The following is a 22592-nucleotide window of genomic DNA, read 5'->3' on the forward strand; positions in this document are numbered from 1 at the left end:
CAGGAGCAGGAAGAAAAAGCCAGAGGATTGTGTGTGTGGGGGGGGACGGGGGGGGGCGCGTGGAGAGGCGGGAAGGGCCCCTGATCTTTGGGAGGATGTGGGCCTCCCCTCAGCTGGGTTTCATCCTGTCAGGGCCTGAGATCAAAGCGGCCATGTCCCTCCTGTTCCTTCTTTGTTTGGTCTCCACTGGTGCTCAGAGGACCCACATATGTGCTCCTGGGACATGAGCACCCGGTCTGGAGCAGAGTGCTGGCGTCCTTTAAGGCTGAAACGTTGGGGGTTGGTCAAGGGAACTGGAAATAGGCGAGAGGGTCACTGGGAGGCCAGCCCATCCTCTTGGGCTTTCTGGGGAGATCAGGCAAGGCTTGCAAATGGGTTGGAGCAAGACTGGGTTGCTTCCCTGTCTTCCTAGAATCCATCTGCTCTCCCCTACTCCCCCCTCTCCACAGTAGGGGAGGGAAGGGGGGTTGCTGCTCCTAGAGAAAACAGGGCTGTGGGGCTGGGCCAGAGTCTGTGGCATTTGCTCCCTGGCTGATGCAGGCATGTCTGTGGGCTGTGAGGGAGTGCCACGAGGCAGCAGGAGCACAGATCTTCCGTGTGTGTGCTGGGTCAGCCTCTGCCCTTCTGCCCTTCGGAACTGCTTGCCTGCTGTGGTAAAACCCATGTTTTTTTCTGCTCTGGGGGGTGGCAGGTGGGCAGATTACCACTGTGCTGGCACCAGGTAGGTATGAGTTCCAGACTATTGACTCCTTTCTCTGCCCACCCCCAATTTTCTGGGGTCATTGGCAGCCTGTCCCCTTGTTCTGGACCTTTCTGTTGCCGCAGTTTGCTCCTGCAGCTCTTCGGCCCCAGAAAGGGAGGGTCTTGCAGGATGACATATTCTTCCTTCCTTCTATTCTTCTATCCCAGCCCTTCTTCACCTAATATTTTCTTAACATTTACCCAGAGTCTGGCACTCCACTAAGTGCCTTCCATACAGTTCCTGAGGGGACTTTGTCTGCAAGCGCTTTATGTCCCCTCCCCCATCTCTGTCTCTCTCCCTCTCTGTAGCCTCAGCCAACTTCTCCAAGGACACAACTGACCTTGGCCCCTCCCTGGGTCCAGTTTCATTATGTCCCGCTTTCTTTGCCCACAGACACTGGCCCCATGAGCGCTGCTCAGAGGTGCCTGTGTCCATCTATTAGCCCTTTGACCACTTTAGGGCCTCTGGGACCAAGTTCTCAGGAGCAAGGATGCTTTCAGAACCCACAGAGGAGACAAAAGTCACACTGGCCTTCTGAGTGTCAGAGGGTCCCTCCCATGTGATTCAATAACCCTCTGTGTGTGTATGTGTGTGTGTGTGTATGTGTGTGTGTGTGTGTGTGTGTGTGTGTGTGTGTGTGTGTATGTTTAGTTTGTTTCTGCCTCAGGCACTTTTTCTCTGTAATTTTTGGAACCCAAATATAAGGGAAATCTCATTTGCTTCGTTCTGACTCATTTACAATTAAATACACTTGTTCCCATCTGTGTCTGTGTACATCTGCATACATTTGCTATAGCATCACCCTTAATTTTGGAAAATGATGCGGCTGGAGTTATTTTTACCCTGACTGCCAAATTGGCTGAAAAGACCATGGGTGTTCACCCACCAGTGACAGTGCCATGTAGGCCTGTCCCTATTGGGAGCTGGTGACATTTCTTCCATGAATAAGATATAAGACCCCTCGCCATCATGGTTCTTGGTCATTGCTCTCACAGGTCCAGTTTCAAGGACTCAGCACTTTACTGTTCATCTCAACACCAAGGCCTCACTGACCATACATATGGGCCTTCAGTCCCTGTGCCACTTGTTACTTGCTAGCAACTGCTTAGCTAGTCATTGCTTTTGTAGGTGGGAGTCAGTCTAGGAAGGGAGACTTGGGGTTTCTCATGGAAGATGACACTGAGGAAGCACTTCCGTATCCTCTCTGTCCCCTCCCCCACAAGCTCAGGAAGAACCAAGGCACCATCTTTACTGTTGAGAGGGATGTGGTGGCATGTGTGGGTGCCTGCCTTACCTACGTACCTAAAAATAACACATCATGGTTGTCTATCGGTTTTTTTTTCTTCTTTTCAGAAAACCCAAGTTACATTGTAAAGATATTCACATTTAATGAGATGGTGGTGCCTGTCAGCACACTTTGAGCCCTTTTGCTATTATCTCATTGAATAATTTTATTTATACCCATATGTTAAAATAGAACTTGGCCAACAAGAATTACAGGATGCAAAGAAATAATATGTCAACTGCTGCCAATCAAAAGAAAAGTTAATATCAAAACATATTTGAAACAATACTTTCTGCTGAGCTGCAGCCTTCTCTTGCAAAAGTTGTGATGGGCAATGCTATGGCTGTTGTTGATGAGGAATTCAGATTCCTACTCAGAAGAAGGCAGTAAAAGTAAAGTAAGTAAAGGCCCTCCCGTTGATCGTCGATTTGCTCGAGCGGGCCCAGTAACGTCTCCATTGGAGACTTTGTTGTTACTGTGTCTGGCATATCGAATACTCTCGGTAGCTTGCCGGGCTCTCCGAGAGGGGCGGAGGAATCGAACTCGGGTCGGCCATGTTGGCCGCTTGTAAGGCGAACGCCCTACCCGCTGTGCTATCGCTCCAGAAGGCAGAATTTTCATATTTTTCCTGCATTACTTCCAAAACTTTGAACTCCATACTTTATGTTGAACCAACTGCATTCCTAAGAGAAGGTAGCTTGGGATGATGCCAAACTCTTTGTTTTTCTTTTTCATTTTGGGCTACACCCAGAAATGCTGAAGGGTTACTCCTGACTCTGCACTCAGGAATTATTCCTGGAAGTGCTTGGGGGACCATATGGGATGCCGAGGATTGAGCCTGGGTCGGCCGTGTGCAAGGCAAATGCCCTACCCACTATACTATCACTCTGGCCCCAATGCCAGACTCTTTCAGGGGCCTCCTGTTTGCTACCTGAAGCCTCTTTAAACTAAGAAATGATGGGAAGCATCTCTAGGGACAGACTACTCTGTCTCTCCTCTCCCTTCCTCTCCTCTTTCTTTGCCTCATTTCTTTGCCTCATCTCATCTCACTCTGAAAAGATGAATGAGAGCGGCCAGAGCAATCAATTGTACCATGGGTAGGTTGTTTACCTCGCATGCACCCAACCTGGGCTCAATCCTCTGATCCTCTGCATCCCATATGGTCCCCTGAGCATCAAGAGGAATGATTCCTGAATTCAGAGCGAGGAATAACCCCTGAGGATTGTTGAGTGTGGCCTCCAAACAAAAATAAACCAAAAATGAAAGACAAAGAGCTAGTGCATAGGGTAAGGCTCTTGCCTTGCACACAGCTAAAGGTACAATCCCTGCATCCATATGGTCTAAGAGAAGGCCTCCCTTGCCTCCCTCTCCACCCTGTCTCCAACAACAGCATCTTCATCATCATCATCATCATCATCATCATCATCATCATCATCATCATCAAAATCACATCATCTTCAGTATCATCAGCATCATCCAAAAGGACTTTATTAAAAGCATCTAATTACACATGCTGCTATTCTGTATTTTAGACAACAATAATTATACAGACTTCTAGGAGCTTAGCAACTAAACCTTGGAGGAGCATGTTATTGGCTCCCAAACAGCAGAATAAGATGCACAGCTATAGAACAATCCCTTGCTGGTGGTATCTCCTTGGGCTATTGAACCTCTCAGGGCCTCAATGCTTTTTGAAACCTACTCCCTCTCTCCCAGACCTGGTGAGCTCTCCTTTGAGAGTATTTCTTGAGAGGTGGGGAGCATTGTACAGACATGAGCAGGCAGTTCTCTGGGCCCTGATGGATCCTACAAACACAAGGTAGTGAAGACACCTTCATGCCTTTCATCCTTACGTTAACTGCTCTCTCCAACTTGGGACAAGAGAAGTAACTGGTCTTTTTGGTTACATCCACCTCCCTTTGCTCTGATTTTTGTCCATTTTCCCCCTGGATTTATTCATTGCTTTTTTTTTAATTAAAAATATGTTTGGACCTCTTAGCACTGTTCAGGGCCCAGGGTCATTCCCAGAGCTACTTGGCTTCAGCTAAGAAAGATTGATACTTGGTAATTTAGCAGTGTTCAGGACCACCAAGGACTCCCCTTGGTAGTGCTCAGGAGAAAATTAGATCCCAGATTGAACCCAGGATTCTCATGCACTCAGGTCCTGTAGACCATCACCAGCCCTAGATCTTTCCCACGAAGAGCTTAGATATGCAAACCAAGACATAGGACAGTGGGTAGGGTGCTTAGTTACTGACCTGGGTTACAGTTACAGGCACCACATATAGTCCCCTGAGCACCATTTGGAGTAATCCCAGACTACAGAATAAGGGGTAAGCCCTGAGAACCACTGGGTTGGGCCCAAAACAAAACCAAACAAACGGAAAAAAGAGCTCTTTGACATGGGAGACAGGAGAAATGGTAGGAAAGTGTCATTATAATACAGTGAGATGAACCTTGACAGAGGTGTATACCAAGATTGAATATTTCAGCATCTGGAAGAAAAGGGAGAAAAAGAATGAAGGATGGGAGGCAGATGGATAGGAATTTGGAAAACTGTTCCAAATTGAATAAATTAGGGGCTTCAAAGAACAAGGCAGGTCTAAAGACTTCCATCTACTTCTATGTCTTCAAATCTCAGAGAAAGAGCAAAGGAATGCAGTGGGGTGAGATAAGAAAGATAGACAGGACCATTCATTCCATCAACACCTATTATGTACCAGACGTTGTTCTAGACACTGGGGATAAAACAGTAAACAAGATTAATAAGCTCTGGGGCCCTGGGGATGTCTTAGTGGTTAAAAAGTGCATGCCCTGCAAGCTTGAGGCTGTGAGTTTGATTCTGAAGCCACTGACATATGCAGAGCATGGGTCAGGCCACTCTGCTGTCTGGGCGCTGCAGCAGAGCATACAACCTCCAGCACACCCCAGCAGGTGGGTGCCACCGCTGCCATTCAGGTATGCAACCTCCTCTGAACACAGTCACTGGTTCTGCCACCAGTCACTGACTGCAAACACAGCAGCAGAAAGGGGAGGGAAGAAAACAAACAAGAGACAAGCACTAAGTTGGATCTAGAAGACCAGTGGTAAGTGGGTAGCCCAACGATACTTTGAGGTGGTGATTTTACTGTGAGGCACACAAGATGAAGGATTAGAGTGGGACTCTGCAACCACCATAAAGTGGGTTTTCAGAGGCTAATTTGAGGAAGTGGCATTTGAGTTGCAACCTGATGATGAGAAGACATTAGCAGGGGCTGGAGCGGTAGTCCCGTGGTAGGGTGCTAGACTGGAATGCAGCTGGCCCAGGTTTAATTCCTAGCATCACCTATGGTCCCCTGAGCACAGAGCCTAGGATCGCCTTGAGACCTGCTGGGTGTGGACCCCCAACCGAAAGATTTTAAAAAGACATTTCTACAGGAAAATCTGCAGAAGGATTCTGCAGGCGGCAGGGTGAGAGAGCAGGACTGAAGCACATATTCCAAGGTTTGATACCTTGCACTCCCCGGTCCCCCAAGCACCACTGGGAATGACTTCTCAGTGCACTGAGCTGATAAGCTGATAGTAGCTCCTGAGCACTGCCAGATGCGGTGCACACATGCACACACACACATGCACACACACACACACACACACACACACACCATGTCACATAGTACCCTGCGACAATAGGAAACTCCCTGTGATAGGCACTGTATCTTGGAATCTTTGGATTTCCTGGGCCTCAGCCTCAGTGGAAACACAAAATACCTTCTCTCACCCCACGCCATAGGCCTCTGGACTTCTTGGAGGGCCAAACTATCAGAAGACCTGCCCATTCCCAGGTCCAGAGTCAGCCCATCAGCTCCGAGTTCAAGCTAAAAGCAAAAGATTGACAGTAAGGAAAATAAATAAATAAATAAAAGGGGGGTTGAAGCAATCGCATAGCGAGTAGGGCATTTGCCTTGCACGCGGCCGACCCGGGTTCGATTCCCAGCATCCCATATGGTCCCCTGAGCACCGCCAGGGGTAATTCCTGAGTGCAGAGTCAGGAGTAACCCCTGTGCATCACGGGGTATGACCCAAAAGCAAAAAAAAAAAAAAAAAAAAGATTGACAGTAAGGGAGAAAGTTCAAGTGGTCACACTTTCACCTTCAGCAAACTAATTAAAGAATGCCAACATGTTCTAAGGAGGCCTCATGTGCACTCCATGATGGTCTATTAGGCAGAGGAATCTGGATCCCAGGTTCCTAGAGGGTCAGATGTGGGCTCTGCTCAGGGTGATAGGGTCCTGCTAGCCCTGGGCTAGGCCCGTGTCATTTGTGAAATTGGCCATTGCTTAGGTTTCAAGAGGATTTTCTGAGGGCATAATTCCCTCTAAGTAGGCCCCACTTCTGGATAAAGCCTGGCAGGTGGGAAGAACTCCTTTCGCATGCCTCTATTTTAGGGAGGTTAAAGAAACTATGAGATATTTCTAAACCTCCATCTGGCCTGGTCACTCTCCTGCTTAAAGTTCTCTCGATATTCCCTGTGGCTCTCAGAGTGGAGCCCCACAGACTTTATTAGTATGGCATGATGCCAACCCTGCTCTCGTGTACATTCTCTGTGATCCCACCATACAGAACACTGATAACTCTGCTTTTGCCCAGAATCCACTGAGTTCTGTTGCCTCCTGGCCTTTGCATAGGCTGTTTGCTGCTCTGGGATTTCATCTTTTCTTTTCCAGCTCCTTCTCCTGAGGCTAGGTCCTACTCACCCTTCAGGACCCAGATGCCAGAGAGTCTTGACTAATGAAGCTGGGGTTGTGGCTCATGGATCTATGGCACCTTCCCCCTCCTCCCCTCACCCCTGGTTTTATTGAAGTCTAATTGACTCATTTTTCTCCCCAACCCCCTTGTAAAAAATAAAATGAAAAATAAACCTACTTAACTACTTAACACCCGTCAGGTCTTCTGAGTCCTCCTGGACTAGACCAGGCTCCCCTCTGCTATGTTCTTGGGTTATTTTTCTTTCATAGTTCATATTACAATGGGTAATGATAGGTCTGTGAGAGTGTTTAATTAGTGTCTGTCTCCTCCATTAATCTGTAAACTCCATGGGATATGTGCCTGGTATGTTTAGTCACTATTGTATCGTGAGACTTCAGCACATAAGTATTTTCTAAATGAATGAATGCAGTCCCCTAGGTTCCTATAATATGTGAAGATTACTCCCAAGGCAGTGCTCAGTTCATTGTTCTAAGACCTTTTGTGCCTCTGTCTCTCCAGCTATCCTGTACGCCCCCTGAGGGGAGGAAGGAAGTTTTGCCCATGGTGCTTTCTCAGTGCTCAGCACACTGCCTGGCAGCAAGACCCTCAAAATTATTCTTGAATAGATGAAGAAGTGGATAAATGATGACAGACATTCACTTATGTTCCCTTACACTTCATTCTTAATTCAGCAGTCCAGTGACCTTTTAAAAATGCAAATCGAAGCATGTTCACACTACTTCTTAATCCCTCGGGGTTTCCTTTTGCTCTTAAAGGAAAACCCAAACTCTACTACTGTCGACAAGGTCTTACATGATTCGACTCCTGTCTGCTCTGTCCTTATCTAGTACTACTCTTTCTTTTCCTCATGTACCAACCTTGAACACTGGCCTTCCTCCTGCTCCTTAAATATGCCAGGCCCATTTACCCCAGCTCCCGTGAACTTGCTACTCCCTTCTGGGGGATAGTCTGCCTTATTCCAGGGCTCATTATGGTCACTCATATCTCTCATATCTCAACTTAAACATCACCTTTTCAACTAGGCCCTTCCTGTTCCCTCTATCTACCCCTCCTCTTCACCACATAACACCCATCCATAAAATCCCATTGTTCATTCACTTGCCATCTACTTACTGTCTTTCTCCCTCTCTAGAATGTAAATTTCATGAGGGTTTCCCACCACTGTACCTTCAGGGTCTGTTACAATGGATTTCACATAGTAGATTGAACTCAGGAATGGAAAAAGTATGAGTTCTAATAGCATCTGTGATAGAAGGCCAGGGCCCACCAGACTCAGGTAGGCAGAAGAGTGGTGTGTTGTTGTGTTTTGTGTGTGTGTGTTTGTATGTTTTTATTTATTTTTCTTTTTTTGTGATTAAAGACACAAAGAAAAGTGAAGGGATAAGAACTGATGGAAGGAGCTGGCATGGAATAGGTTTGCCTGACCCCACTGTAAGCTAATCCCAAGGCCTGCTCAATACACCTGACTCCTGTCAACCCAAAATCAGTAAGAGAAAAGCCAAAGCCAATGGCTGCCTGGCTTTCACTCTTAAGATCTTCTGTACGTAGAATGGCTCCGTGGGAATCTGTGGATAAAGATTATGAGCAGATGCATCTCTCTGCTCAGTTCCAACTGGTTTCTCCCCGCTCAAAGTTTCTTGGAATTGAGAACAATTGTTGTTAGGCAACAGAAGCAATGAATGGAGACAAATGACTCATTCAGTGATACATCTGAGATCTAAAGCCTATTAATTTAATTCCGTTTATATTACAATGCAACAATTCTTATTTTGATAGCACTTTTCATATTTCTTTAAAAATCTAAAAATGCCAGACAAAAATAAACCCAATTTTGAATATGGTGAATACAAGGAATAGGTTTCCGTTATAAAGCCCGCTAATACTTTAGAGAGAAGAAAGCACAACTCCCCCTTCTTCTTTTGAAAAGACTGCTTTTTAGATATAATTTTGCTTGGTTGTCACAGTCTTTACCTTTTTCCCTCTCAGGTTCTCTTTCTCCATTGTTATCAACAAAAACAGGAGCATGAAAGGGGTGGGAAGTGTTTGTTTTTGTGTACGTAGCCTTGATCATATCAGGCAGGAAAGAATCATGAACACCCACTGCTGACTGATTTTAAGAACCAGATCTTGATTTTTGTTTCTGCAGGGAAGATGAATAACATGAATAAGGAGAACTGTACATATGCTCCAGAAGTGCTGAGGGCCTAAGTTTGGCACTTTTACTTCAAACTTAACTTACTGAGTAAATCATCAGCTTCTTCTATTAGAAGAAATAAGCGAAGTCTCTATCCTGCCCCTGGGGTGGCCCTGCTAGTCTTATCTCCTTGAAGCTATGCAGAAAAAAAAAAAAAAGAACTGAAGAAGCAGGCATGCAGTGGTCTCTGACACCCACACGGCCCAGGGTGTGGCTCAATGGTAGTGGATTTGGTTTGTACACGAGGGGCCCCAGGTTCAATCACTGCACCACAAAACCAAAACTACATCATAGTGCAGCCTTGACGTGAAAACTATTTTGAATGTGACTATTCAACAAGGATCTTTAAAAACAAACAAACAAACAAACACTGAGGACTGGTGAGTCTCCTGCACCCCCCCGCCCCCCCCCCCCCCCCGTGCCTGGCTGTCCTCACTGGGCCCCCTTGGAGGGGGGGGCGGGTTGAGTTTCCCTCCCTGCCCTGAGCACTCTCCACACGTCTGGACAAGCCTCGTGCATGAGGGAACCAGCAGAGGAACCCCGGCATGCGGGTCAGGGCTGAGATCTCCAAGCCTGCTCAGATCGGAACTGGGCCTTCTCCACCCAGATCCCATCTTCCAGTAGGTAGGTGTTACACCCACCAGCTGCTGCTGGCGCCAGGTGGTTCCCATCAACGGCCAAGACCCAGAGACTATAAAACTCAGCTCCTGGAAGCCCGCAGCCGCATTTGCGGCCGCGCGACATCTTATTATCTCATTTTTACTTTGGAGAACCCGGCAGGCTACCAAAAGTATCTTGCCCACACGGCAGAGTCTGGCAAACTTCCCGTGTTGTACTCAATATGCCAAATACCAGTGACAATGATAGGTCTCATTCTCCTAGCCCTGAAAGAGCACTGAATATGGCTCTTTTAAAATCTCAGGGCTAGGAAGAAGGAGACGTTACTGGTGCCTGCTCGAGGCAATTGACGAACAACAGGATGATCGTGATCGTGACTGAGGACTGGAGCGGCAGTACAGCAGCAGGATTCTTGCCTTGCACAAGGCCGACCTGGGTTCAATCCCAGGCATCCCAAGTAGTCCCTCAACTGTCACCAGGAGTGATCCCTGAGTGCAGAGCCAGGAGTAAGCTCTGAGCACTGCTGGGTGTGGCGCCCAAACAAACAAAATAATAAAAAATTTAAAAGCCACTTACATTTCCGAGGTTACTGACATTTCAGAGGGTTGGTTAAGAGCCTGGTTCTACATTCTGGCATGTCTGGTGCCAGGACTGCCACATACTCCTGAGATGACCTATGTCTGTTTTCTCTTTATAGAAGAAATACAATTGTAGCTACCTTAGGATTGTTGAGAAGCTAGGATGAAATGTGAAGCTTAGCACAAATACCAAAGACGTCAGAAAAATGAGCTGTTAGTATTTTTAGTCATGGAATGTGAAAACAATGATTATTGTATGCGTGAATGGATGGATTTTACTTTGCTTTCTGCTCTGGCTTAAATGAGATGTCAGTGATTCCAAGCTCTGGCTGCACATAGAATCATCCCAGAAGCTGATAAAACTGTGTAGTCCCTATGCAGGGAATGATGAATCTGTGCCCCTGGGAGTGGTTTCATTCTTGTGTGTTTCAAAAAGCTCTTCAGGTAATTCTAACACACAGCAAGAGTTCAGAGGGACTGACTCACCCAGGAATGAGGAAAGCACCGAGATTACGTAAACTAAGAGACAAAGCTGACTGGGTGGGCAGGGCCTTCCTGCTTTGCCCCATCCATCTGAAAATAAATCGAAAGTCCAGCTGGGCAGCGGGAATCTGCCACCTTGGACACTGTAATGTACTCACGCTCATCCAAATCTCATCCTTTTTGTTGGCTTTCCTCAGACCAACATCCCTCAAGTTTCTTTCTGAGACTTTAATGGGAAAGAGGGTGCTCATTATTGCATGCTCACACTAAGGACTAAAGATTTTCCAATCTTTCATGACAAAGCTGCCAAGGCAGGGGCTGGAGATACGATTCAATGATAGAACACATGACTTGCACACATGAGTCTTGGGTTTGATCCCTGGCACTGCCTGCAAAAAAAGAAAGTGGGATTTTCAGAGCAACCTCTACCCAATTCTCATTGGTCTTGGATTTTTCACTTTGTTTGTCTTGGTTTTGGGGTCACCCCAGCAGTGCTCAGGGATCATTCCTGGCAGGGCTCAGGGGGACCAAAGAGATGCAAGGAATTGAACTCAGATGAGCTCTATCCAAGGGATGCACTCTACCCATTGTGCTCTCTGGCCCTTCATTTGGTTTTCTATCTTCCTTGAAGGTGTGCAATGGTTCAAATGAGATAGCTTTTAGGAGAGTGCTTTGTGAACTGCAACATGATAGATACGTAATAAAGAAGTCATCCCAATGTAGACAATCTCTGAAACTATCACTGACAGCTGTTTATGTTTTTGTTTTTTGTGGGGTGGAGTGGAGCAGCCCTACCCGGTGGTTCTCAGGAGACCATGTTTGCATGTAAGGCCTGTGTACTAGCCCTTTGAGACAACTCTCTGGTTCTGATTGTTCTTTGTTTGTTTGTTCATTTGTTCATTTTGGGACACGCCCAACAATGCTTAGAGGTTTAGCTTTGCAATCAGGAATTCCTCCTGGCAGGCTCTGGAGACCGCATGGGATGTGAGGGATCCAACCTGAGATGGCCATATGCAAGACAAATGCCCTCCCTGCTGTTAGTACAGGGATCATTCTTGAGTTTGGGAGGTCATCTGGGGTGCCAGGATTAAACCCCGGTTAGTTGTGTGCAAGGCATGCACCCTATAATTGCTCCAGCCCTGTGATTTTTCATCTTTTTGTTCTTATGACATTGTAACATTATTGATTTGTGTTTCTTTAGGTTTTGTTGTTGTTGTTTTAGTTTTAAGACCACACCAGGTGATGCTCAGGGCTTACTCCTGGCTCTGTAATGCTTAGGGGGATCATATAAGATACCAGGGATCAAACCTGGGTCTGCTGCATGTAAGGCACATGTCTTACCACTGTACTATCGCTTTGGCTTCTGTTGTGTGTCATGAGATAGGTTTTGAACACTTGATATACTTAAAATGTTTCAGCTGCTATGAGAAAAAAAAACTTAAAAGGAACATGTTTATATTGTTTAAACATAAGTGGGATATTATGTGAATTGCTCTACAATTTGCTTTTCTGCAAAGTGAATTTTAAAACATTGACATATTATTATATTGTCTCTTTAACATTCTTTTTTGCCCTCGCCCTCCATTTCCCATACCACCCCCACCTCAGATTTTAGATTTGTAAAAGCTCAGTTTTACAAAACTCTCTCCAATTTGGCCTCTGCCAGCTTCACCAGCCCCCTAAGAACAGAATTTTTCTTGGATGGGAATCAGCGCCTTCAAATTTATTCCTTTTTCTCCCAGCTGACCTTGTCCAGTCTCTTTTCTAGATCCCCACTTATTATCTTTTTATTCATTTAACTAATATTGGGGGAACCTGCTAAGGGTCAGATACTATCTTAGGGACAAGATGCTGAACCAAATAGACGAAAGTTCTAGCTGTCTTGTGGCTTCAATCTAAAGGGAGGAAAACAGGGAAGTTGGTAAGAAACACACACACACACACACACACACACACACACACACACATATGACTTCAATGTCAGGTGATACACATTAAGAAGAAAAATAAACCTAGAAAGGAGCGTTGGAATGTTGGGGATAGGGGGAGCAATTTCAGGTGGGGTTTCCAGAGAAGAAGCTTCACTGGGAAGGTGACAGCTGAATAAAGACCTGGAGGAGGTGAGTGAGTCAGGCAGCTATTTGAGGGAGGCATTCAAGGCCAGAAGCTAAGGCCTCAAGGCTAGAGCCTGCCTGGTGGAATAGCAAGAAGGTCAGTGTGTAGGAGCTCTCTGTGGGGGCAGGTGAGTGCTGGCCGCCCTTATAAGGACCTTAGTTTCCACACTAACAGAGAAGCCATGGAGGGCTTGGGGCCAGGCAGAAGTGACATGTTCACATGTCTATTTTAACAGGCTTACTCCAGCTGAAACTAGACAGAGGGAGGCAAAGTCTGAAATAGGGAGACCAGTTAGGAGACTTCTTTGAAATTCAAGTTATGTGATGATGGTGACTTGACTGGCTGGTTCTAGTGGAGATGGTAAAAAAATTGGTTGTGCAGAGACACATTTTGAAGGTAGAGACACAGGAGCGACTGGGGAATGAGTTCTGAAATGGATGAGGTAAAGGAAATACTTAAGGATGATGACTCCAAAGTTTTGGGCCTAAACAACTATAAGGATAGCATTTCTGGAAGTTGGAGTGAGAGTACAGTGCCTTGCACAGCTGACATAGGTTAGATTTTCGGTATCCCATATGGTCCCCCAAGCACAACTAGGAATAATTCCTGAGTGCAGATCACTCTTGAGCACTGCTGGTTTGACCCAGAAAGCCAAATAAACAAAAAATGACATTACTATTTAATGAAACAAAGACAATGGTAGTTTCAGGAACTCAGGTGTGGAAAAACTGTCACATTTTGAGATATGTGGGGTCAAACCGTAGGTCCAAGTAGAAACCGGAAATCAAGGTTTAAAAATTCAGGGCAGTGGGGGATGGAGAAGAGTACAGCAAGATAGTGGTTGCTTTGCATGTGGCTGACCTGGGTTTGATCTCTGGATTTCCATTTGGTCCCCAAGCACAGCCAGTAGTGATTCCTAAGTGCAGAGCCAGGAGCAAACCCTGAGCAACACTTGGTGTGGTCCAAATACTCCCAAATAAATAAATTAAAAAAAATTTTAGGGCAGGACTGGAGAGATAGTATGAAGGTTAGTGATTGCCTTGCACATGGCCAGCCGGTTTTGATCGCCAGCATTACATCACTGAGCACTGTGGATCACTCCTGAGCACAGAGTCAGGAATAGTCCCTAAGCATCACCAGGAGCCAAAATTAACTCCACTCCATTTCATAACCCCTGATTCCCGCCGATATTTTAGGTCAAAGGTTCAGGTTCATATAAACCTCGAGTTGAAAGCCAGAAGACTGAATGAGATCACCCATGGTTGATTTCATGAAAGAAAGAGGACCAGCTATGGAGGCCTGGGACACTTGAATAGCAGACCTTAAACTTATCCATCTTTTTTTTTTTAATGTAGGAGTACTGCTATTTATTCAGTCACTGATTAGCTGATTGAATTGGGTATGAACTCCACCTTACACTTTTTTTCATTTTTATAATTTAATTTATTGAATCACCGTGAGAGCAATTACAAAGCTTTTGGGTTTAAGTCTTGGTCATACAATGAAACACCCATACCTTCACCAGTGCCCATTCTCCACCCCCAAAAGTCCCAGTATACCCACATCCTACACCCTCCCCCTACCTGTGGGGCAGATGATTTCCACATTACTCTCTCTCTACTTTGATTACATTCAATATTTTGACACCAGACCCACTATTATTATTTGGGATTTTACCCCAACACTCAGATCTTTTGAAATTCCGAAATTTTAACAATTAAATCTGGAGAGATTTCTGCCAAAACCTGCTGGGTTCCGAGATTTGTTCCTGAGTCTCTTGAATCATGGCCATTAAGCAGCTTGATCAGGAACCAGAAAGGCTGTTCATGACTCAAGGGTCTCCTTGGGGTGGGGAGGAAAGGGCCGGCTCCACCCCCATCCCATGAGGCCCCACGTGTCTCATCACTGCGGGCCCAAACCTGACTGTCCAATGGCCTCTGGTGGATGGTGGCCACTGAGCCGCCAAGGGGGAGAAGATGGAGGGACAGCACCCTTTCCCCTCTGGGGTGGCCTGGCGACAGTAACCCACTGCATGGTCCAGACGCATTTCTGCCAAAAGCCGCTGGGTTTCAAGATTTGTTTCTGAGTCTCTGGGATCATGGCCATTATGCAGCTTGATCAGGAGCCAGAGAGGCCATTCATGGGTGGCAACTCGGGGTCTTGTTGGGATGGGGAGGAAAGGGCCGACTCCACTCCCATCCCATGAGGCCCTGCGTGTCTCATCACTATGGGCCCAAACCTGACTGTCCAGTGGCCTCTGGAGGATGGCAGCCACTGGGCCACCAGGGGGAACAGGCCAAGGCACAAAACCTATTCCCATCTGGGGTGGCCCAGTGCCAGTAACCTACTGCAGGGACTGGACACATTTCTGCCAAAAGCAGGTTCCGAGATTTGTTTCTGAGTCTCTGGGATCATGGCCATTAAACGGCTTGATCAGGAACCAGAGAGGCCGTTCATGGGCAGCGACTCGGGGGTCTCATGGGGGTGGGGTGGAAAGGGCCGGCTCCACACCCATTTCGTGAGATCCCGAGTGTCTTGTCACTGCGAACTCAGACCTGACTGTTTAATGGCCTCTGGTGGATGGTGGCCACTGAGCCACCAAGGGGGAGCAGGTGGAGGGACAGCACCCTTTCTCCCCTGGGGTAGCCTGGCAACAGTATCCTACTGCGGGCTCCAGACACATTTCTGCCAAAAGCCGCTGGGTTTCAAGATTTGTTTCTAAGTCTCTGGGATCATGGCCATTATGCAGCTTGATCAGGAGCCAGAGAGGCCATTCATGGGTGGCAACTCGGGGTCTTGTTGGGATGGGGAGGAAAGGGCCGACTCCACTCCCATCCCATGAGGCCCTGCGTGTCTCATCACTATGGGCCCAAACCTGACTGTCCAGTGGCCTCTGGAGGATGGCAGCCACTGGGCCACCAGGGGGAACAGGCCAAGGCACAAAACCTATTCCCATCTGGGGTGGCCCAGTGCCAGTAACCTACTGCAGGGACTGGACACATTTCTGCCAAAAGCAGGTTCCGAGATTTGTTTCTGAGTCTCTGGGATCATGGCCATTAAACGGCTTGATCAGGAACCAGAGAGGCCGTTCATGGGCAGCGACTCGGGGGTCTCATGGGGGTGGGGTGGAAAGGGCCGGCTCCACACCCATTTCGTGAGATCCCGAGTGTCTTGTCACTGCGAACTCAGACCTGACTGTTTAATGGCCTCTGGTGGATGGTGGCCACTGAGCCACCAAGGGGGAGCAGGTGGAGGGACAGCACCCTTTCTCCCCTGGGGTAGCCTGGCAACAGTATCCTACTGCGGGCTCCAGACACATTTCTGCCAAAAGCCGCTGGGTTTCAAGATTTGTTTCTAAGTCTCTGGGATCATGGCCATTAAGCAGCTTGATCAGGAGCCACAGAGGCTGTTCGTGGGCAGCGAGTTGGGGTCTTGTTGGGATGGGGAGGAAAGGGCTGGATCCACCCCCATCCCGTGAGGCCCCATGTGTCTCATCACTGTGGGCCCAAACCTGACTGTCCAGTGGCCTCTGGAGGATGGCAGACACTGGGCCGCCAAGAGGAACAGGCCAAGGCATGAAACCTATTCCCATCTGGGGTGGCCCAGCGTCTGTAACCTACTGCAGGAACTGGATGCATTTCTTCCAAAAGCAGTTGGGTTTTGAGATTTGTTTCTGAGTCTCTGGGATCATTGCTGTTAAGCAGTTCAATCAGGAACCAGAGGCCATGCCTCCAATTATATAGCTGAGCAGAAGATGGTTTGTGGGTGTGTCTCCCACATACCTAACTTTTGGCCATTTACTTTCTTGGGTAAATTTTGCCCCAAGTTTTTTGGGTCTGGCCAAAGGCACAGCAGCAATATTGGGGTATCTGGAAGTCTGAAGGCACGATAAGTCTGCTGATGCACTTGCCTCACAGGTAAAGATTGACCTGCTGGCAGCACCATACCCCCATCCATCCTTTTATACTCTTAAATTTCCTGAATTAAATTAGCCAAGTGGCAGGAATGCTGGTCGACTTCGACTGTGAGTGTGGAAAGGTCGGACTGCCGCTGAATCTCGTAAAGACAATGTTCATGAAAAATGGACTAGTTCCTGACGCAATGGAATGAACATCTCCGAATGCAGCAGTTATGTGTACCTAGGTCGAGAACTCAACATGATGAACGACCTGGCACCTGAGCTGCTCAGGAGGAAGAGAACACCGTGGAACATCTTCAAGAGCATCGGAGAAATAGCTAAGAGGACAAAGAACCTCCAGTTCCACGCACATCTCTTTGACTCCACCATTATCCCTGCACTAACATATGCCTCAGAGACCTGGGCCCTACGAAAACAGGATAAGAACGCTATTCATGTCACCCAAAGAAGAATCGAAAGAGCTGTGCTTCGAGTATCACACTTTTCTCAAGTGAGAGAAGGAATCCTGAGTTCCAACCTTCATTGATGATTGAGAATCAGGGACAGTGTCTCGTTTGCCAAGGCATCAAAAATCAGATGGGTTGGATACATAATGCGATTTGAAGACAACCACTGGACTAGAGCCGTTACCAACTGGATTCCATAAGATGTCAAAAGAACGTGTGGCTGCCCATCTACAAGATGGTCAGACTTCTTCGTCATGACCCTGAACAAACGGTTTGAGGCTCTTCGTGTTCCTGTAGGGAGCAGACGCCATTGGGCTACACAAGCACACGACAGGGACGGATGGAGATGTTACTGGTGCCCGCTCAAGCAAATTAATGATAACCGGATGTCAAGTGATCAATGATCAAATTTCCTGACGGGCTGAAAATGTAGCATAGTGGTAGAGTACATGCTTTGTACAAACGAGGCTTTGATATACAACACCCAATTTAAAAAGCTTTGAGCATCTATTTAGCTTATATCTCTGTTTACTGTGTTACATGTATCTTGTGGCCATATCACTGAGGTGCATGCAGTGGCCCTGAAAATGAGGCACATCTTCATACTTGCGATCCAGACCTTTAAGCCACTATATCTTCTTCCAGGCCCCATAAATAATTTTTCTGAGTGTGTGGTGGTGGGGATTGAACCCAGGGCCACACACATGCAAGCTAAGTACTCTACCGCTGAATTAAATTTCTGGGCTTAGAAAACATTTTTAAAGAAAATGTATCAAATTTTAAAAAGCAAAATTTTGGAAATAAATGTCTTTGGGGTGCATTTTTGCAAGTCTCTTTAATATCAGGCTTAATAAAAGATAAGTGAATTCTCATATCTGCTTCTGCATTCTGTGTGATGCCATATCATAATATCATGTAGCTGTGGAACATTCTACTGTGATCCATGAGAGAATGAGAGTGAAAAAAGGCAAATGATATCTTAGTATTATTATGAAAATAGTTTTTACCTTGCAATTCCCCAAAAGGTCTCAGGAGTCCTCAGACTGCACTTTGAGAATTGCTGCAATAACATTTAGAGGTTGAGAGGATTTGGAAGGAATCATAAAGAGTCTAAGAAGCTGAGGCCATGAAAGTTGAAAGAAAAGCAGGTGATTTTCTTAGTGACTTGCAGGTCCAGCAAATACAGTGTTTAAGAAAGAAAGCAAGCCTGCACTGCTGACGATACAAATCACTGTGGACAGAGACTGACCACTGCATTTGGCTTCTTGGAAGACGTCAGGAACTTGATTAAAGCAGTTTTAGTGGAGAGCTGAGTGCTAAAGTCTGATTGGAGTCTCTTCTCAGTCACTGAACCCCACACTAGGTTATTTTCCCTCTGATCCATGTTAGCTGTTCCCTATCCTCATTTGACATTTCCAATTTGATTGTCTTATTATTGTAGGGGGCCATGCAGTGTAGGGAATTTAACCCTAGTCTTTGCAAGGAACATGCTCTTTAGTAGTTTTTCTGTTAAAAAGATCTGTCTCTTCCTGTCTCATCTACTACATTTTTAATTTATGGGAGAACAGGGAATCAAGTCAACTTTTAGTGCCTTTGACTTGGCACATGTGCCTGGGAAACAGTAAATGCTAAATGTTCTCTAGTAAACCCTCTGGATTGCTTGGAGGGAACTATCTTTCTTAAGTTATGGGACCTAAGCAAGTCTCCCTACACATTCTCTCTTTTTGTTGTTGGGGCATAGCTAGCACTGCTCAGGGGCTATTCCTGACTCTGCTCTGGAGTGACCCCAGTGCAGTGATCAGGGGACCATATGTAATATTGGGAATGTGACAGCTCAGCAGGATACAAGGCATGTACCTTTACCCTCTGCTGTCTCGGGGTTCTGTTGACATGTTCTTTTGTCACCTGACTTTTCTTTGTTTGGGGAGAATAGTCTACACTCATGGGGTGCCAGAGATCAAACCTGAAGCATGCACCTCCAATCTAGTCTTCTGAGTTCTCTCGCTGGTGCCCCTCTTTTTCCAAAATAAACTTTGCATGCGGTAGGGCGTTTGCCCTACAAGCGGCCAACATGGCCGACCCGAGTTCGATTCCTCCGCCCCTCTCGGAGAGCCCGGCAAGCTACCGAGAGTATTCGATATGCCAGACACAGTAACAACAAAGTCTCCAATGGAGACGTTACTGGGCCCGCTCGAGCAAATCGACGATCAACGGGAGGGCCTTTTTTTACCTTTTAATTTTGGAACCCATTTGGACTGTCATGCACAATACAGATTGAGCAGCATTACGTTTATTTATTTTTTGGTTTTGGGCCACATTCAGTGGTACCTAGGGTTTGATTGTATTGGTGCGTGGAGGACCATATAAGGTGCCAAGAATGGAACCTAGATCTTTGGATGCTAAGCATGCACTTCATTGAACTCTCTCTCCAGCCTTGAGTAGCTTTTAAACAACAGAAATTTCTCAATATTCTGGAGGTTGGAAGGTCTAAGACAAAGGTCCCAGATGGTGGTGATTCAGTGAGAGCTCCCTTCCTGGCTCAGAATCTTGCTGTGTTCTTCATGGTAGAACAGAGTTCTCTGATTTTTTTTTTTTTGTTTTTGGCTTTTTGGGTCACACCCAGCAATGGTAAGGGCTTACTCCTGGTTCTGCACTCAGGAATCACTCCTAGCGGTGCTTGGGGGACCATATGGGATGCCAGAGATCAAACCTGGGTCTTGTAAGGCAAATGCCCTCCTTGCTGTACTATCACTCTGGTCCCTCTGATGCTCTTTTATTTTAATTTTCCTCCTTCCTTCCCTCTGTTAGTATGACCAGGGGTCATAGAGACTGGTTTGTGCTGCCCTCATACTTTTACTTTCGGTGCCTGCAGATGCCTGGGTGTGGGGCACTGAAGAGTACACTTTGTTGTGCGTTCCTGGATCTCAAACAGGAGAGCCACTGGGGTCACACTCAAGAATGTGGTGTGGTTCTGGGGAATCTGGGATTCTCACAGGTTTTATGCTTCTCTGGGACCTCTTTTACATGGGTACTAATTCCAGCAGTGCTGAGGGCTGCTTCTTCCTCCCTTTTTATTGCCTTTTGGTCACACCCAGCAGTGCTCAGGGCATAATTCTTGATGGGGGAACCATATGTGGTGCCAGAGTCAAACGTGGTGGGTCCGGACGCAAGGCAAGTGCCTTCAACTCCTGTGCTGTCTCTCTGGCCCCTGCCTCCTTGCTCCATTTTATTATTTCTATTCCATTTCCTTAGTTGCTGTTGTCTCCAGGGAGTTTCTCTTTTCAGCGACAGAGGGAAATGTGAGTAGTCAAGAGGAGCCCTAAAGAGGCAGCATACTTTAGCACCCTGCTGCAGGAGGTATCATCTCCTATTATTTGTTTTAATACTGAAAGAAACCTTGTTCATCAAGTGATGGGGGAAGGGTGTGGGGGAAATCATTAGGGTATTAGGGTTCCTACAGCAGGCTGACAATGAATATATGATTGCTTTTTGTGCTGTAGTTTTTTTTTTTAAATTATTCACCGGGAAGATAAGTTAGAGTAGGAATAAACTTTCCCCTGTGACCAGAGGGATAAAGATCTAAGTAAGACCTTCAAATCTGTGTGAGTGGGGGAGGGGGGAGATCAGTCTCGTGTGTGTGTGTGGGGGGGGGGAATCAGTCTTCGGAGGAGCCTGTGTGTGTGTGTGTGTGTGTGTGTGTGTGTGTGTGTGTGGTGAGTCTGAGGAGCAGGTGACTGCTGCTGGGATGGCCTCTTGTCCTCCATCAGGGGACAGCTTAGGTGGCTTCTAGCTCTTCCACCTCACGGCAGGAGATCCTGAGAGTCGGATTTTGGTCCCACTCAGGCGCAGGTGAGGACCGGGTGAGGCGTCAGTTTCTTCTCCAGTAAAACCAGGGGCCGCGGGCGGAGCGCTTGGCCGTTTACTGGGGAACACCCACGGCCCTTCTCCGATGAGGGCGCCCAGGTCTCCGCGCTGCCGCGCCCGGGCACTGGGGCAGCAGCCGGGGGCGGGGCCCGCGCGAGCCGCGCCCTGAGACTCACCTGTGCGGGGAGCAGTGACTCACCTGCCCTCCCCCGCGGGCAGGCTGTTCCCGGGACTCAGTGCTCCTCCTTGTTGCCCTTCCTCGAGCGTGTGTGTGCGTGTGTGTGTGTGAGCGCTCGCGTGCCCCCACGAAGTAACTTTGAGCTGAGGGATCCGTCAGAGAAGTCCTTGCGTGGCCGGCCTGTCTGAGTGTCCCGGGCGCTTCCCAGCGCTCTAGCCCGGAAGGCGGGGCGGGGCGGCGGCGGGAGGCGCCGGGAAGAGCGCGCCGGAGGGAGGTGCCGGGAAGGGCGGGCGGGGCCGGGGCCGGGGCCGCTGGGCGGGGGCCGCGGGCGGGGGGCGGGCCGGGGGCGGGGGCGCCGGGCGGCCCATTTCCTCCTCGGAGCCGGCCTGGAGGGAGACAAAGCGGCGGCCGTTGACTTCGGCTCTTGGCACTCCTGCGCTCGCCCCGCTCGCCGCAGGTAACTCGGGGCGGGCGCGGGCCTCGGCCCCGCGGAGGGGCTTCTCCGGCCGGGCTGGCCCGGGCCTGTTCGCGAGCGCCGGGCGGGCCGTTCTGCCCTCCGCGACCCCACCCGACTCGGGGGCGCTCCGGGCGGGCGGGGAGGAGGCGTCCGGCCCGCGTCCTCGGAGGGGGCCCCTGTGCTGGGCCCAGCCCCGGTGTGTGTGGGGGGGGCCCGGCGCTTCCCCGGCGCTCTGGGACTTGAGGGGCGGCGGGAGGGAGCCGCGGCGCGCCTGCCGCGTTTCCACTCAGAAAGTTTCTCGCGACTCCTAAACTTTGTTGGCGTGGCCTCGCCGCGCGCTCCCGTCCCGGCCGGGCTGGGGGGACGCGCGGGCTCGCGGGGCGGTGGTCTCGGCCGCCGCGCCCCTCCCCCTCCCCGCCGCCGCCCGCGCGCCGTCCCGAGCCGAGCCGAGCCGAGGTGAAAGTCGGGAAGCGCCGCGGCCGGGAAGGTGCGGGGGCCCCGCCCGTGCGCACCGGCCGCGGCTCGCGCTCCTCGCGCCGCGTCGTTTCGTCCGTCTGTCTACCTTGTTTGAGGGCTTGGTGACGCGCCAAGCGTTTCTTCGTTTTCTTTTAGGTTGTGGATGCTCCTTGGAGCGTGCGTTTTGGGGGGGAGAAGCACTTGTTGGGACTGTAGTTCGCCGAATGCCCGGCCGAGGCGGGCGGCCATGGCTTCCTGGTAATGCGGGCGGCTGTTGGCCCCAGGCCCTGCCGGACCCCCCACCCCAGCCCCGCAAGCCCTCCGCCGGATTCGGGACTTTTTTTTTTTTTTTTGGCGGGTGGTGGGGGAGAGGCGGGGTTGGTCTTGTACAGAATTTCAATAGTTTCGGAAAGAGCCAACCGTGTTCTCTGATAAATGAAGGGCTTTTCATAGTTTATGGACATTGAAGGAAATGATGGCATCATTTTCTATTGCTACGGGATAGGGTTTTG

At 48.5% G+C, this 22592-nt stretch overlaps 1 protein-coding gene across 2 annotated transcripts in view; it reads left to right on the forward strand.

Moving 5' to 3' along the window:
• Positions 1 to 22592, forward strand: part of CTNNA1 (catenin alpha 1) — a 297107-nt gene that overhangs the window by 76604 nt on the left and 197911 nt on the right. The window contains exon 1 of one of the 2 annotated variants that reach the window (XM_056124866.1): positions 21505 to 21624. The exons of the other annotated variant lie outside the window; for it this stretch is intronic. The gene's annotated coding sequence lies outside the window, so the exon portion shown is untranslated. Of the gene's footprint in view, positions 1 to 21504; positions 21625 to 22592 lie in introns of those variants that run through there. 2 annotated transcript variants of the gene reach the window in all.

This window comes from Sorex fumeus, unplaced genomic scaffold, assembly GCF_029834395.1.
Source record: "Sorex fumeus unplaced genomic scaffold, SorFum_2.1 ptg000051l, whole genome shotgun sequence".
NCBI classification, from domain to species: domain Eukaryota; kingdom Metazoa; phylum Chordata; class Mammalia; order Eulipotyphla; family Soricidae; genus Sorex; species Sorex fumeus.